Source organism: Microtus pennsylvanicus, chromosome 15 (genome assembly GCF_037038515.1).
Source record: "Microtus pennsylvanicus isolate mMicPen1 chromosome 15, mMicPen1.hap1, whole genome shotgun sequence".
Taxonomy (NCBI): Eukaryota; Metazoa; Chordata; class Mammalia; order Rodentia; family Cricetidae; genus Microtus; species Microtus pennsylvanicus.
Window position 1 is genome coordinate 35,879,692 of NC_134593.1, and position 16,806 is coordinate 35,896,497.

At 46.0% G+C, this 16,806-nt stretch overlaps 1 protein-coding gene across 4 annotated transcripts in view; it reads left to right on the forward strand.

The window, feature by feature from the left end:
• The first annotated feature begins 3,442 nt into the window (after nucleotides 1–3,442).
• The window catches only part of Enox1 (ecto-NOX disulfide-thiol exchanger 1), a 565,092-nt gene continuing 551,728 nt past the window's right edge, over nucleotides 3,443–16,806 (forward strand). For all 4 annotated transcript variants that reach the window (XM_075949640.1, XM_075949644.1, XM_075949642.1 and 1 more), the window contains exon 1: nucleotides 3,443–3,564. The gene's annotated coding sequence lies outside the window, so the exon portion shown is untranslated. The remainder of the gene's footprint in view (nucleotides 3,565–16,806) is intronic.

Below are 16,806 nucleotides of genomic sequence, written 5' to 3' on the forward strand. Positions count from 1 at the left end.
CTCATGATGTCTAACATCTGGCCAGAATTAAGTTGCCCTAAGAAGTATCTGGAATAAGGCCATGTTAACAGTCACAGCGTGGTTATAAACTAAGTAACCTGAGCCTGCTCCTTGTCCAAGGCTCCACACTGTACTTTGATTTTAGGTGCTGGTCAAGGTTCTTTTTATCATTTAAAACTCAAGTGGACTAAATGATCTGGGACCTAATTATGAGGGAAATGACCTGCATCCTTATGTGAGCTCACAGCCACTGAAACCACAGCAGCACTTCAGCTAACGGTTCCTGCCTTCTCACTTCAGAGAATTTGGGGCAGTGTGCTCCCAGCGAGAGGAACTGACTTTGAAACTCACAGAACATCTTCCTGCCGAAATCTGTTGGTCTTTGGAGGTGGAAGCCGCTGGCTTTTTTGTTTTTTTTTTTTTTTGGTTTTTCGAGACAGGGTTTCTCTGTGGTTTTGGAGCCTGTCCTGGAACTAGCTCTTGTAGACCAGGCTGGTCTCGAACTCACAGAGATCCTCCTGCCTCTGCCTCCCAAGTGCTGGGATTAAAGGCGTGCGCCACCACTGCCCGGCTTTTTATTTAGACAGACGGACTGATCAGGCATGACCAGATCAGCTATAAGTGTTTGCCTCGGGCTCTCTGTCACAATCTCGTGTTTCTGTAGAAGTTGGTGTTTGAGTGCTTCATGGCAGCTATAGAACAATGGAGAAGAGCTGTTATATTAAGAATCCTTCTCTCTTAGGAATGGGTTTCCCGGCTAGACATTTCATTATTGCCTACTATCTAAATAGCTAAATATCTTTTAAACATATTTCATTACTTCTGCTTATGTGCTGTATGTGTCTTGCATGTAAGTTTGTGATCATAAATGCTGATTGATGACTGAGGAGGCTGGTGATCCAGAGGTAGTGGCTCTTCCTAGAGTTGGAGTCACAAGTGGTTCTAACTGTCTACAGTGACCGTGGGTACTGGGAACTAAACCTGGGCCCTCTCCAAGAGCAGCAAATGCTCTTAACAGCCGAACCATCTCTCCTGCCCTGAAACTTTTATCATGACGTCAGTCAGAAATCTTAAATGTATGAAATTGTTAGTCCTCCTTTCCGTTGTTTATTTTTCCATTTCGATGATGTATCTTTTAAACAGAGGTAAACAACAATCGCTATGTACCTAATTCCAAGACACTGGCCCCTGATCTTGGCGGCGAGAAGATATTTGGAGAAACTGCAGCTTGGCTAGCACTCTCCCACTCCAGCAGGTAAGACACACACGTGGAAAACTGGTGTAACTTTACAAGCCCTTGCCAACGACCTTGCAAGACTTTGCCTCACATTTATTTGTTGCCTAGGTGGTTGTCAGGAGTCCACTCTGCATATCTGTCCACGTGTTTCCGAAATTCCTTTCACGTAAAAGTTTTAGATAATCTCTGCTTCCTATTTAACCAAAGGACAAGAATTCCAAGATCACAACAATGTCTCCAAAGAAAACTGTAAATGGGATGACAATGGAGAAGTCATCGAGAGGGACCCCTAAGAGAAAACATAAAGTGGATTTGTTTGGCAGCATCCAGATAAATCCTTTTTAATTTTCACTCTTATTTCAGTTATACTTCGCAGCTGTGGTATCATGCCTGGCAGGAGAGGCAGCTCATAGAAGAGCCCGAGTTCAAAGGGATGGAAATTGAGCGTGGAATGTGAAATTGAGTGCTCCTGCTTCTAAGAAGATGACTGGGAATACCGAGATGGAAGGAAGGGAGCCTGATGGTAAGGGCAGAATTAGCGGTCCCTGCTGACCTTGCAATGGATGGGCCAGTGTTCAGGGCCTAGTGCTCCCGTCAAGAGAAGAGCTTGCTTCTGACCAGTTTTTAGAAACAGAAAATCATTTAAAATCTCCTTCCCTAGCCTTTACTACAGAAGGGAGTGTGTGAAATGCGAAGTGCGCTTGACTTGGTGACTTTGTGGTTTTGGGAGGTTAGGTGTCCCCAGGACCTTTATCTCTGCCTCATGCGGAATCTATCACTGAGTTCCTTTCAGAGTGCTCTTTGCGGGAATCTTTTGCTAAATTTGCACAATGGGTCAGCCTTCTCTGATTTTCTTCCTTTGCACTGGGGCCCTGCAGCCAGAGGGGAAAATAGCCTTCACCCAGGGAACTGGCATAAGTTTGAATCAAGCAAGCCTAGTGGGATGGTAATGACATTCCCAGCATCCAAGTTTCTACCTTCAGGATATGTGAAGCGAGAAAACAATGTCATTCATTCAACATTTACAGAGAACACATAATGCGCAGTGGCACTGTGCACGGACCGGAGGGCAGGCAGAAGTGCAAAACACAACCCAGTCTTGAGGATGCCTGCCAGGAAGGACGTGACAACTGTGACACAGACCTTACACTCCTCGAAGGAACTCTTGGGTGAATAAAGTCTACTTATTTAAAATAAGCATGGAAAAGTATCCTGACAGGTCGGTGTACTTTTAGGAATAGGACAGGTAAGTGATTTAACCACAGTTCCTAAGGTTTAGAGTTCTCTGGTGATTAGGGAGTTCCTGGACCAGCCTACTTGAAAGATGTACTTGTATGCCTGGACAGTTGGCAGAATCCTAACAAAAAGAAGGCAGACACTTTTTGTGGAAATTGGATAACTTTGAGGCAAAGTGGCTTCCAAGGAGAACAAAAGGTGACATTTCTTCTGCCGTGCTCCCAACCACTGCTGAGGCAACCTAACACCCAGAGAACACCCCCTCTGCCCAGGTTCCTCAACCTTATCCTAAACTGGATTGAGCAGTGCACCCCAAGCTCCCAGCCCGGAGTTCACCGCGTGCACCCGAGATCCCTGCACCGGGAGGCTCTGGCCTGGCGCCTCCAAGGTCGCCATGGCAACTGTGGAGTACCACGACCTGTCCCTGAACGTCCAGCCTAGAAATCCAAACCGGCGGCACTGGCACGAGCTAGTCCCTTCGGCCCCTCCCCCGAGGGGATAGCGCGACCCAGTGCTGCGGGAGCGACTTGTGCAGTGTCGGTGGCCAAGCGCTCAGCGGGCCCCAGGCCGGTCGGGATCCGGAGCTCAAGCGCGCCACGCTGCCCTCTCCACTGGCTTCACCGCGGGGCCAGCAGCTCCTCCGGTCGAGACAGACGGCCCATCCTTCCTCCGCTTTACGGATTTCCGGGGGCGACGAATTTTGCCTCGGTCCCTACGAGCATCTTTCAGCTTCGCTCCCCCCGCCCCTCGCGACTCCCCCCACCCCTGGGCGCGCGCGCGCACACTCACTCACACTGGCAGGCGCGCGTGCGCACGCCCGCGCGCCCCGAGCCGCGGAGTCTCCAGCGCCCCTGAGCAGATCCCACTCTCCCGGGCGCTGCTACTCACACAGGCTTCCAGCCGCCACGGGGCGTCCTCTGTCTGCGGCAGCGGCGGCGGCGCGAGCGGCGGCTGCAGTCTGGCCCCGTCTGGCTGCTCTGCGCCCCGGACGGAGTCCGGCAGAAGCGCGATCCTGAGGAGACGCCGAGGCGAGGAGGAGCCGCGCCGCGCCCCGCGCTCGCTTGCCTTGAATCCCCGCACCGTGGCCCCAGGTAAGCGGCTCGGCGGCCCGCAGCATCCCCAGGGCGTCGGGACTGGCAGTCCGGGGGGAGGGGGTTCCCGGTCCCGCCCCCGCCGCGGCCCGGGGACCGGGCACCGAGAGGAGTGGGCGAGGGGGGAGGGGAGCGGAGCTGGAGGTGAGGCTGGAAGGCAGCGGTGTGGGGGAGCCCCCGTGCGCCCTTCCCCGCAGCTCCCCAGGCTCCCGCACTTTTACGAGCTGGGGGTGCCCGGCTCCCCACACAGCTGTTCTCCTCTCTTTTTGCCGCGGGCCGGTAGTGTCCGCTCGGGCTCCGCGCCTGCCAAGCACCAACTGCCTCCCTTGCACCTTGGACAGCGCACCCCGCGGCTCGCCTCCCGGGGACCGCACCCGGGACCCCGTCCTGCCTGTGCAGCCCTCCGGTTGTCTGCTTCTTCCTACAGTGTCACCCTCCTGTCTTGCTTAGCATCTCCCTGCCTTGGCGGTCTCTACTCTGGCGCGGGCCAGAAACTTTCCTCCCCGCCCGGTCTGCGCGAGGTACTATTGTTGTTATTTGTGTCTGCCCCCTCGCCGGGAACTGGACACATGGACAGGTCTTTCTCGGCGGACGATCGCCTGCCTTGCCCTGCCCAAGGCGGCCCTGAGCAGCTGGACTCGGACACCGAGCCGGCGCCTCGGCAGCTGGACGCCAGCGGGTTCCCAGCCTCTCTGGACACGTGCACTCCTCCCACGGACGCGGCCCCTCCCGGACCACCCCATGTCCTCCCCCTGCACGGCCACAGCCACCCCATAGGTTGGACACCCGGGATCGCGGGCTCTGATTGGCTGATGGCATAACCCCGCCTCCTTGGAGGGGGGTGGTTCTGGAGTGTTGTGGTTGTCATCCTGCAGCGAGCACATGGGGGAAGTGGGGTCGACAGGTGGGGAAGCCCAGTTCTAAGGTATAGACATTCCAGTGTGTGTAACCGAGCCACCCTCCTTCCTTTAGTTTACACCGGTCGCCTTACTACCCCTTCCGCAGTGGCCGTCTGTTGTAACCTTACACATTTTTAAATTTTGCTAAGATTATGTTTGTTCGCTGGTAGCGATTTTTAAAAGTAGCTTTAGCAGAAAGCAGGAAACAAGTGCACAAGGGGAGATTCCCAGCAAATTGGGCTGAAAATTTGAGTTTGGTCCTTTGGAGGAAGTAATGAAGGGTGCTTAAGGAATCTGAAGACGGTGGAGAAAGGAGAAAGGAAATTGATGGATGGTTGAGACCCTGGTGCTTAAGAAGAAAGTGGTGGGTCTTTTGTAGGTTGAGATGTGAAATCCCCGAGAGCTCTACTGGGAGGCAGCTACGTTCTGCTGAAGACCGCTCTCAGGAAAAGCAGTAATTTTGTCTAGTACTTAGGTCGTGATTAACACACTTTGCTTTTGTTTTGCTAGCGTTGCACTTTTGATAGGCGACTTATAGTAATAATGTCTGCCCACATAATGGATATCGATTATTCTGCTTTCTTGTAATATGCAGATTTGCAAATGGTAATGAATTTCATCCCTCTAGAGGGAAGCATTAGTTAAAGTGCTTTTGAAATATCGTGAGAGAAGACGGATGAGCATTGTGTAAAATCCCGAGACTGTCCTGACGTTGTGTAGTTCCGTTCCAGAAATGCGTATAAATGACTTTGATTTCTCTTCATTTCAAAGCCCGATTGCCTTTAGTATTGTCGAGCTTGAAATCCTTCCTACTGTTTTGATGTTGTCTGTACATCTTAAGAATATTGTAATTCTTATCTTTAGTAACCTGTCAATGGGAAGCAAGCAGCAGTGGATGCAGGGTAATGCTGGCAACTTTATATTGAGCACACTGTGTTATTTTATTTGTGAGCTGGTGAACTATGCAAGAGGAACATAACATGACTATAATTCCCTAGGGACTCATAGCCAAACAAAGTGGAGAATCATGTGAGTCTATTCCAGGGAGAACAATTCAATTATTTTTAAGGCGAATAAATTTTAAAGATTCCTATGTGTAAACAGCAACACTAGTTGAGTGATCTCTGAACGGACTGGCAGCACATGTTAAGCAAAACAGCTTATTTAATACGTGGGGTGATTAAAGGAGATGGAAAGCGTCCCCACTATTGTATGAGCAGGAAGAAGAGCCTTGCCGTCTGGAGGACTTCATATTCAGGGAACGGGGTTTGACACTTCTGACAAATCTGAAGTCACTGCTGTTGCTGAGAAAATGATTCTCACTATATCTTGATTTCTTTAGTTCTTATTCTGATTTTCCCACATGGATTTACGTGCTGGCTGTGGGCCTACGAAATCTAGATGTGTGAAGACTAGAAAAGAATGTATATAATACCACAAACATGTCCTAAATATATCTTGATGTCTGCATACAGTCATAAATTGATACACATAATTTTAATTTTAGGGTACATGCAATGTATTCATATACATATATATATCTCACATAGATACATTATTGTCAGCCTTAGAATTTTTGCTTATCTCTCTTTGTCCAAAAGGTGGCCCTGTTTTAAACTGTAAAAGCATTATCACCAGTAGAATTGGCCGATAGATCACAGAAACAGACAATAGTATTTTGTTGCCAGGCAACCACCTACTGTGAATGAAAAACAAAGCAGTGACAACTGCTTGTACATCCTGATACTCAGCCTGTAGCCCGGGCATCGAAGCCCTCCACAGAAGACACACCGACAAGTTTCGTTTCAGACAGGTGGACCGATCTCTTTTTTAAACCGTTAAGATAATTTTGAATTTTTTGGGTTGTGATAAGAATGGTGTGGTTATTGTTGAATGAAACGAAGCAGCTAATTTCGATTGCCCTCTTAAGTCAGGTGTAAACAGAACAACCAAAATGGGAGGAAGGTTTGGATCCTTCACATACTTCCCTTTAGAATTGTTTTTTTTTAACGTTTTTCACAAATGTTTATTTTTTTAATTTAATTTATTTATTTATTAAAGATTTCTGCCTCCTCCCCGCCACCGCCTCCCATTTCCCTCCCCCTCCCCCGATCAAGTCCCCCTCCCTCATCAGCTCCAAGAGGTTCCCTGACATGTGGGAAGTCCAAGGACCACCCACCTCCATCCAGGTCTAGTAAGGTGAGCATCCAAACTGCCTAGGCTCCCCCAAGGCAGTAAGTGCAGTAGGACCAAAAACCCATTGCTATTGTTCTTGAGTTCTCAGTAGTCCTCATTGTCCGCTATGTTCAGCAAGTCCGGTTTTATCCCGTGCTTTTTCAGACCCAGGCCAGCTGGCCTTAGTGGGTTCCCGATAGAACATCCCCATTGTCTCAGTGTGTGGGTGCACCCCTCACGGTCCTGAGTTCCTTGCTCGTGCTCTCTCTCCTTCTGCTCCTGATTCGGACCTTGAGATTTCAGTCCGGTGCTCCAATGTGGGTCTCTGTCTCTGTCTCCTTTCATCGTCTGATGAAGGTTAATATTCAGGAGGATGCCTATATGTTTGTCTTTGGATTCACCTTCTTATTTAGCTTCTCTAGGATTGCGAATTATAGGCTCAATGTCCTTTATTTATGGCTAGAAACCAAATATGAGTGAGTACAATCCATGTTCCTCTTTTTGGGTCTGGCTTACCTCACTCAGGATAGTGTTTCCTATTTCCATCCATTTGTATGCAAAATTCAATAAGTCCTTGTTTTTTACTGCTGAGTAGTACTCTAATATGTATATATTCCATACTTTCTTCATCCATTCTTCCATTGAAGGGCATCTAGGTTGTTTCCAGGTTCTGGCTATTACAAACAATGCTGCTATGAACATAGTTGAGCATATACTTTTGTTGTATGATAGGGCCTCTCTTGGGTATATTCCCAAGAGTGGTATTTCTGGGTCCAGGGGTAGGTTGATCCCGATTGTTAAACACTGTAAGCACATTTTCACCACTGTCGGGTGCTCTGGGATGTTATAAAACTTGAGTTAGGTCTGTGAGTCAATGGCAGCCTTTTACTGCTAAAAGGGAAGTAGAGAGCCAGGCTCTCTAGCTGGACCTTTAACTCTAAGTGTAACTGAGGCACAGGGAGGGGGTGCGGCGGCCTGGTGACAACACACAGGATACCTTCCCTGGGAAATATTTGATGATTTTCTCCTCTGAGTTGTTCTATCTTCATCCTTTACGTAGAATTGGTAGCGGGGATTAAATCAGGATACTCAGAGAGTGCAATGGTAATTACAAGTCAAGATCATTGTGGACACAGGGCTAGACTGTGGTCTGAGATGCCCTGCCCACAATTTATTCTGCATTCAGTCCCATGAACCCACCTTTCTCAACACCTGGAAGCTCAGTGCCTTGCTAGTTGTTTATAGATTTGTTTTTCTAATTAATATTTATTTATTTATTATGTATACAATATTCTGTCTGTGTGTATGTCTGCAGGCCAGAAGAGGGCACCAGACCTCATTACAGATGGTTGTGAGCCACCATGTGGTTGCCGGGAATTGAACTCAGGACCTTTGTAAGAGCAGGCAATGCTCTTAACCACTGAGCCATCTCTCCAGCCCTATAGATTTGAACAATCTTTAATAATCTCTTATTCTGTGTGAGAGAGTGTGTGTGTGTGTGTGTGTACACACGTGCACCTTGTGTACAGGTTCATTCTCATGCATAGACTAGAAGGCATACTTGGATGTGGTCCCATCTGTCCAAGTACACTTCACTCTATTTTCTGAGTCAGGGTCTCTTGCTGGCCTCAGACTTGCTGGTTACTCTAGATTGGCTGGCCAGCGAGCTCCCAGGGATGCATTGTCCCTGTTTCCCCAGTGCTAGGATTACAAGGACACACCACTATTTTTCTTAATTAGACGTGTTTTTGTTTTTCAACAAATTCAAGTCTCTATGCTTGCTCAGCAAGTCATTTTCCACCTGCATTATCTTGACAGTCCCAATGTGTAAACTTTTGACAGCGGTGAGATTCAAGATTGTGTTGGTCAGTTTGTCTTTCTCCGTGAGTGTAGATATTACAGTTGACAAATTACAGTAGCCTCCTTTTCTCCATCACACATGATCTAGGGCCTTTAGTGAGGCTGGAACTGAATGTACTGCATCCTAGTTATTTCAGGGTTCTAGCAGAGCTGTCTCTCCAGGGGCTCTACATGTTGGTAGAAGGTAAGTCTCTAAAGACAAGACTGTTATAATCGAAATAGTTCTCCGACTCAAAAATGATCATGAATATTATCTGTGGCAAACTTAGAGCACTTATGCACGGCTCTAGCATGTCTTCTCGTCTTAGGAAATGTATTGCATGCTTGATACATTTTGGGGTTCTTTTTGCTAGTAGAGAATCTGTCTTCCCCATTGCCTGTCATTGATGAGAAGAGTCAACATTTAGCTATAATACAACACCTTCAGTCGAGGAACCAGAGTGGACTGATGGGGGAGCAATGTGGTGACAATATTAAGTACCATTGAAGCGGCATTCTCGCCAGAAAAGATGCACCTTAGCAGATTGGTAGGGGGATCAATTGATTTGCAGCATGTCTAGCTTAGCCTTAGAAGTCTGCTATTAATTCGCTCCAGCCAGGAAGGTTTTCAAACAATAATGGCTTGGTAGATTTCCAGTGAACTTTACTGGTTTACCCAAATAAAAACACAACACGTTTTCCAGTATCTGAATATAGTTTTTGCATGATAGGTATTTGTTTTGGAACTCTGGAGCTCAATCTAAATTTCAAGGTTATTTAAGAAAAAAAAATTCTGAACCATTTTTAAATGCATTTGTATAGTAGGATGTTAAATATTTGATAGTCATGCATTTAATCTGCTGGAATCTTGGAATCTAGTCTCCCTCTCCTACTTTCTCATATAAGATAATGTGCTTATAGGTACCAAACAAATCATACACAACACTTAATGCCATTTTCCTTCTGCTGTTTATATCCTTGTGACAGAAAATAGTTGGAGTCAGTTTGCTTTTTTTTTTTAATGTGCTAAGAGATGGTTCGAATAAAAGATGTTTACAGTTTCAATTTCCTTATGTCATCTTCTGCTCTTAGAACCCGTAAACTCTCACCCACCAAAACAGGATTATTACTGAAAACAGACAAGTAGATGCATTAGCAGCATGCCATGGCCACCCTCCAGGCTAACCAGCCAAGCATCTCTTCTCACTCTTAAAAATGTCTTCACTTCTGTGCACATCTGATTGCATATGAAGTTGAAGAGTCTACAGACTCCTGTGGGCAGAACTAGTATTTGATTGGAAGATCTGTGTGTGGTCATTTAAGAAATACTCAGATTTTTCAAAACGGGATAGCATAGAAAGGATCAAATTTATTCTTTTTTGGAAAGTTTGTACAGTTATTTTTGATAATATAAGCTCTGTAGCACCTGGAACAGCATTCAGGACCTGCAGCCGAGCATGACATATGGGAAACACTCCAGATCTGCTCTGTGGGGTTAGTCCATCATTTCTTCTCCTCTGTGCAATAATGCAAATATTTCAGTCTCCCTCCAAGTGAAAAAGTAGAAGCTTAGAATATGGAGAAAGCAGCATTGCCATTTACTAATAGTTTTTATATTTAAAGAATATGAAAAGCTAACTAAACCAGTGATATTTTAAAATATACTTCCTACCACTGTAGAGTCACACCAGGATTATTGATGTTTTTCACAAATATAGCCATCCCCAGTATAGAAGCTCTTTGTGAGCCCGCAACAACATAACAAAGGTTGTGGCTGTAAGTCCGAAGGAATACTTTATTTAGTTGGCACTGGAGAGTGAAGTTTGCGAGCCTCACGTAATTATCCAGACTGGAGTGAGGCCAAGGCTTGGTGGCTAGCATCCCAAATGGTGGGGAAATAGTCTTGAATGAGGTGTTTAGTGACTTCAAGTGACTAAAGTCTCAGCTCTGGTCCCTTTTGCAAGGGGACACCGCGTGCATTTAGGAAGCCTCAGAAGCCATTGTGCACACACAGGATAGAGCCCAGAGTCACCATTGTTATTCAGATGCTGTTGAGGAAGATCTTTATCCTGATGCATCCTGGGGACCGAGAGTGGGTGAGGACCCTATAGCCTAAGTTCCAGTCGCTCCTACCTTTACTTTCCCCCTGCTTAGGTGTTTGTCTTCTACATAGGGTTTATTCCTGGCTGCGCATTGGCAAGTCTTTCATAACATGTAAGGTGATAAATGGCTAAAGTAAGGTTGAGTGGCCCTGGTTGGAAAGCCTATAATCTACAAGTGGAAAATTCCATACCTGACATCATGGGTGGGGATGAGCTGCTGTCTAGATTGTGGGTATATTAAAAGTCTAGGATAAAGTTTTATTTAGGTGACATGGATATAGAACATAGCTGTGTTTTGTTTTGTTTTCAAGACGGGATTTCTCTGTAGCTTCGGGGCCTGTCCTGGAACTAGCTCATGTGAACCATAGACATCCGCCTGCCTCTGCCTCCCAGGTGCTGGGATTAAAGGTGTGCGCCACCACCGCCCAGTTTAAAATATAACTGTTTTATTTTTGGGTCTCACCCCTAAAATGTCTCATTATATGTATGTAAATATCTACAAATAAAATTCAACACTTCTGCTCCCAAATAGTTTGAATGATGGGTCTTTAACCTGTGCCTTCTACAAGGACTACTGACTGTCTTATGTATACTGGTGATCAGTATACAGTTGTCTGGTTCTAGTAGTGAAAATGTACTTATGATTTTACTGGTTAAGAGCTATTTTTTCTTTCTGGCCTAGGGATATTTGTAATGTCTTCTTTGAGACTATTTTTTTCAACATTTATTGAGCATGAATGGTACTGTATTTGGCCCCATGGTTTATAGACTCTTAATACTTCATTCCAGCTGTTTGGAGAGAACATTTTTACTTCCAGAAAAGCACACAAATCCATTGTGGTCTTCAGAGGAGTTGCAGGGTCCACTAAAGACTTTGAGCTTTAGTGACTTCAGCCAGCCCATCTCAACTCTGTGTTCACTGGACTCTCATGACATGCTAGTCACAGTACTGGTTTCCAGATCCTGACAAGACCCTCTGGGAATGTGCAGAGACACCGCTGGGGGAGCAGACAGAGTCAGCTTCCTATTCGGTGTCAGACACACCACGCTTCTTCTGTGACAATCTCCATTCTCCTCCCACACGTTGGATAGCTTGGTAGTGTAGTGTAGGAAATGGCTTTCGGGATGGATGTTAGCGTGACTGTACTGGATCATACCCTAGGGCATGATAACCATGGATGCTTGGTCCTGTGTCCTGGAGTCCATCATGAAACCCATCCTCAATAACCCAGAGAGGCTGTCTGGTGACCTGGGGTTAGTGGCTGCGATGCATCCCACTGTTATACTAGTTCTTCCTAGGATTCCTTCCCAAGTAGATACCTTGTACTTACATTCCGTCTCGAGGTCTGCTTCTGTGGAGGTCCCCACAAGAAATAGCAGAACCCGCTTGATTTTCTATTTATTTGTTCATTTATTATCATGAGGCATGTTTCAGAGAGCCGGCGTTGGGGATAGAGTGTTTCTGTATGTGTTGCTGTAGATGAGGACATTGTACTTTAGATCTGGAGCTTAGAAAGACCATGCTGGTGGATGTGTGGGGCACAGATCAATGGAAGAAGGACTGGGGGCATGAGGCCGGCTGGGAAGTAGCCCTGGTGATAAGCGAAGATAGTAAGGAGCCCTTAAGCTGCAGATGGAGATGCAGGAAAGGACTGGAGATGAAGCTTAATGAAGGGCAGCCCAGAAAAGTCAGCAAAATGCAGACACCAATGATATGTCATGCACTGCCATCCCAGACAGGAGATTCAGTCTTCTGCCCTGTGCCATCACCCGGCTCTGCCCATTAGACTTGACAGCCCTGGAATGGTTAGGACTCTTTCTGTTTAGCTTATAATCTCACCCAGGCTCTCTAGAGTTAAAACATAAATAGAAGATGACAAAAAGATACATTGCCGAATATAAATAATTTACCATGAGGTCATTAAAGGAAGCACGTTATATTTTACAGGAAGGATTTGTGGAGTTGTAGAGAAGAATTGGAGAGATCTTTGATGCACGTTCATTTGGTGATAAATAGTGATTTTCTTTCTCTTTTGCTTGTGGCCAAGAAGTGATGTTCAGCCACCATCACTGAACCATCATCCCAGTTTCTGGGAGAGGAGCATGGCTCCCGCCCTTATGTCTGTTGTTTCCCTGCTTCTCTGATAGCAGGTATTTTAGCTAAGTGAATGAGTGGCTGGGGTGGGGCTGGCCTTTTTCCTTCTTGTTCTGTCGTAATGCCCAGCTCTTGGCTGCAGTTTCTCTTGCCAGTTTTTAGTCCACGAGCTCCCAAAGGAGATCAAGAGGTACAGAGACCAAGAGAAAGAAAGCAGAAATCCATAAAGAGAGCTGTTTTGAATTAAATGCTTAATTATGAAATGAGCGAGTTAGAGCTTGTTAGATGATATGAAATAAGATAAGGTGGCCTCCTAATTAGTATTGTGTGAATACTAATATTCTGGCTCTGTCTGAGCTAAGACTGAAGGCTGAACAATCAAACAAGAGAAGCCTATCACCGTCCTCCTTTTCTCTAAAGTGTCACCGAGTCAATGACACACAAAGGCCAAGTTATGAAAAGCTAAAGAATGGGTCCACGAAGAGCTTACTGGTGTAAGAATAACAAGGGGAACAAAGAGTTTCGACAGCAGACTTGCCGTGCATGTGAGCATCGTAGAGAACAGGAGCCCTGTGAGAGAAAGACAACGAGAAGAAACCTTGCTGATGGAGGATGCTGTACATATGTGGACAGCATTTGAATTGAATTATACTTTTTAACTTTTAGATAATGGTGAGATCCCATGCTATTGTAAGAAACAATACAGAGATCTTATGTATCTCTCTAGTCAGATCCTGCAAAGACAAAGACCTTATAAAAACAGAGCATATGGGAGTGGTTCTCAGCCTGTCCCTAGCGACCCCTTTTGGGGGGTTGAATGATCCTTTCACAGGGGTCATAAACCAGGAATATCAGATATTTGCATTATCATTCGTAACAGTAGCAAAATTGCAGTTGCAAAGTAACAACAGAGCCAGGGTTAGCTGACATCAATATTTAAGACCCCTCCTTCTCTGCCTCTCGAGTGTTGAGATTTACAGGTGTGTGCCACTACACACAGCCTAGAATTTATTCTTGAAAATCAGATAATGTCTTTCATCCTAGAATTTTAGATAGTCTGGACTGGCCCTGGCTAGAAGGGGGATACCACAGAGAAAGTGCTCCTGGTGTCTTCCCATCTTTGGATTTTGCAGAGTGTCATGAGAAGCCACCTGAACATGGCAGGAGAGTCAGAGAGTTGTTTCAGTTGCTTTGTTTGCTCCTGTGACCCTTTGTGGCCCAAAGGAGGCTTCTGAAGTGTTTTGTCATAGAAGCTGCTCATGGAAACTCATGAGAATGCCTCATCATGTGTGTGCATTCTTCCCTCCTCAGCTGGGTACAGTGCCCTTTGTCCTTTTCTCCTCTTCTCTGCTTAGGAAGGAGCTCTCTCTGGCAGGCTGCCTTAGCCAGCCTCCAAGCCAGCATGTGGGAGGCAGTAGTGAGAATGGCAAATCCATGTTTATCTTTGCTTTGGGCTGTAACCCTGGTGGCGGAGCCTCTCCTCTGGCCAATGGTTTGTCTTCCACCTGTCTTCTCTAATTCTTTCTCACTGCTCACTAGTGATGAAAGCCAATGATGTAGCCCCACCATCTTGTTCTGCTTTAAGAACCTCTCGACAGGCCCCATCACCGAGGACAATACCTACACAACTTATCGAACGTGGAGATGTTGAGCTGGTGCCTAAATAGAGCCTTCACCCCCACGTTCCAGTGTCTTTGCTATAGTATTCTGTATGCTAGCAAAGAGAAGTGTAAATACAAAGCCAGCCACAAACCCTCTGATCTATAGTCTAGTATTATCCACAAGACATGTATGCTAGTGAAATGGGGGCACAAAGCTTGACGGGGTAACCAACCAATAGTTGATCTGACTTAAGGCCCACTCTAGGAGATAGAACTCATACCCAGGACTTCTTGGGTGGCCAAGAACCTGAGACTAGATAGCCCAAGGACTTGGGGTAAAAATCAAATAATACAGTTCTAAAGAAAAAAAATATGTAGTGATAAAATGACTGCTAATGACATTCTGCAATCCTCATAGTTCAGCCATTATCAGAGAATCTTCCTCCTGCAGCAGATGGGAGCAAATGTAGAGGCTCACAGCCAGACATTACAGAGAGTTAGATACCTTGGAACTCTTGGTTCTAAATGGTATGTCTCCATCACATCCCTGCCCTCAGAGCTCAGGGAAACTTATGGAAGAGGAGGTGGAGAGATTGTAAGAGCCAGTGGGGATGGAGGATACTAAGAGAACAAGGCCCTCTCCGTCAACACGAGCAAAGCTCTTGAAATCACAGAGACGGAGGCGCCATGCGCAGGGCTTGCACCAGGTCCTCTGTGTATATATTATGGCTTCCAATTTAGTGTTTTATGAGATTCCCAAGTGTGGAGACGAGTAGGTCCCTGATTCGTGTGCCTTCTTTTGAGCTCTTTTCCTTCTGTTGGTTTGTCTTGTCCACCTTCGGTGTGATGGATTTTCTTTTTGTCTTACTGTATTTTTATAAATGAATGAATGAAACCCTGACCACTAGGGTACAGTTTAACTGAGCTGTCACTTCACCTGCTGGGAGAGGGAGAATCAGCTTTCTCTAGTGGAGGGGCACTGGGCGTGGTCTCCACTGCAGGACAGGCCTCACGTCCAGGAATAGTTGACCAGCATACAATGGACTCTACAATTTATTTCTGTGTTTTCTTTTTGTGTGTCCATTTTGTTTTCTTGATTTCAGGAAGTTTTGTTGTTGCATTAGAATTTTGTTTTTTTGAGAAATAATTTAAAGTTGGGTGGATAGGGAGGGGAGAGTATCTGTAGGAACATGGGGGAAGGGAAGAATATGATCAAATGCATTTAAATTTAAATAATTATTTAAAATAAGTAAAAACAGAACCTATCAGAACCTATAGCTTGAAGCTCTCCATTCTTTTATCATTGGACTAAGCATGTTTCTGCTGTTTCCTCGGTGGGAAAGGTTTGAGGGATTTCTGTTTCTTAGGTAGACATCCTTCAGTTCCTTGAAGCATGGAGATGCTGCAAATCTGATAATCCCGTGTTGATAATTACACAGTCTCCATCTCCTTCCTGACCATTTAGGACTTATTTCAAAGTATCAGGTTCTCTTTGTCAAATGATTTGGTATCCTGGAAGTTGTTTCCAATGTCTTGATGCTATCTTCTAATACCCCACCCCACCCCTGGCTAACCCTCCTTCTGCCAGCAGGTCCTTCTGAGTGCACGTCGGTGGAATACCCTTAATATACTAACGTGCTGGCTTCATGACTCACTCGTCTGGCCAGTGTTCCTGGGCTTATGGGTCAAGTCTCTGCTGCGCCCAGGTTTGCATTTACTGATGTTGCACTTGGCTGCATCAAGACAGTTTTTGTATGTTTTCTCAGACTTCTTCGCCTCCCTCCCATAGAAGTTATATGTGTTTCTACAACCAACACAGGAACAAGAATGCTGACGAGAATGTTTTGGAAAGAAGGGAGCTAGGCTCAAGTAGACTCCTTAACTATAAAACAAGTGACAACAGCACATGGGGGCCTCCAAAGCCAGGACTGTAATGTACTCATACTCCCTTGAGGAAGGGGCCACAGAAGAGTTAGTTACTTGGCGTGCTGAGAGATGGCGGTGGAGCAGTGATTGCTCAGGCAGCCCACTTCCCCAAAACAGTCTTATTGGCTAATGCCTGCTACCAAATTTGTTCTTGATCAAGTTTGTCCATTCTCCAGGGCTCCCAGGGAAAGGCAGAGTTGGGTGTTGGAGCCTTTTTATTTTTAAGAAAAAGATTAGCACCATCTTCAACTGAGATGTTCACAAGGGTGCATGAACCATCTCATCTAAAGTGCTGCTCTATCCTTAGATGCCAGAAGCAGCCCACTGCCCATTGCAGCCTGCAGGCTGGGTATTCTTAGAATTAACAGCCATCTACACCTTTTACCAGCCACACAGATGGGGAATCTGGCAAAATGCAAACCTTCGGTAAAATAAGTTTCAGTATTGAAGGATGTCCTTTGGAACAGCCACTGAATGTGTCCTCCTGGCCTCATGGTGGGGACAAGGCATGCGAATGTTTTGTGGGCTGGTGTACACGGTACAAAGAGATGAATCTGTTTGGAACCCGCCCATAAGGCTACTTGCTTGCCTTTGCTCTCCGTAAT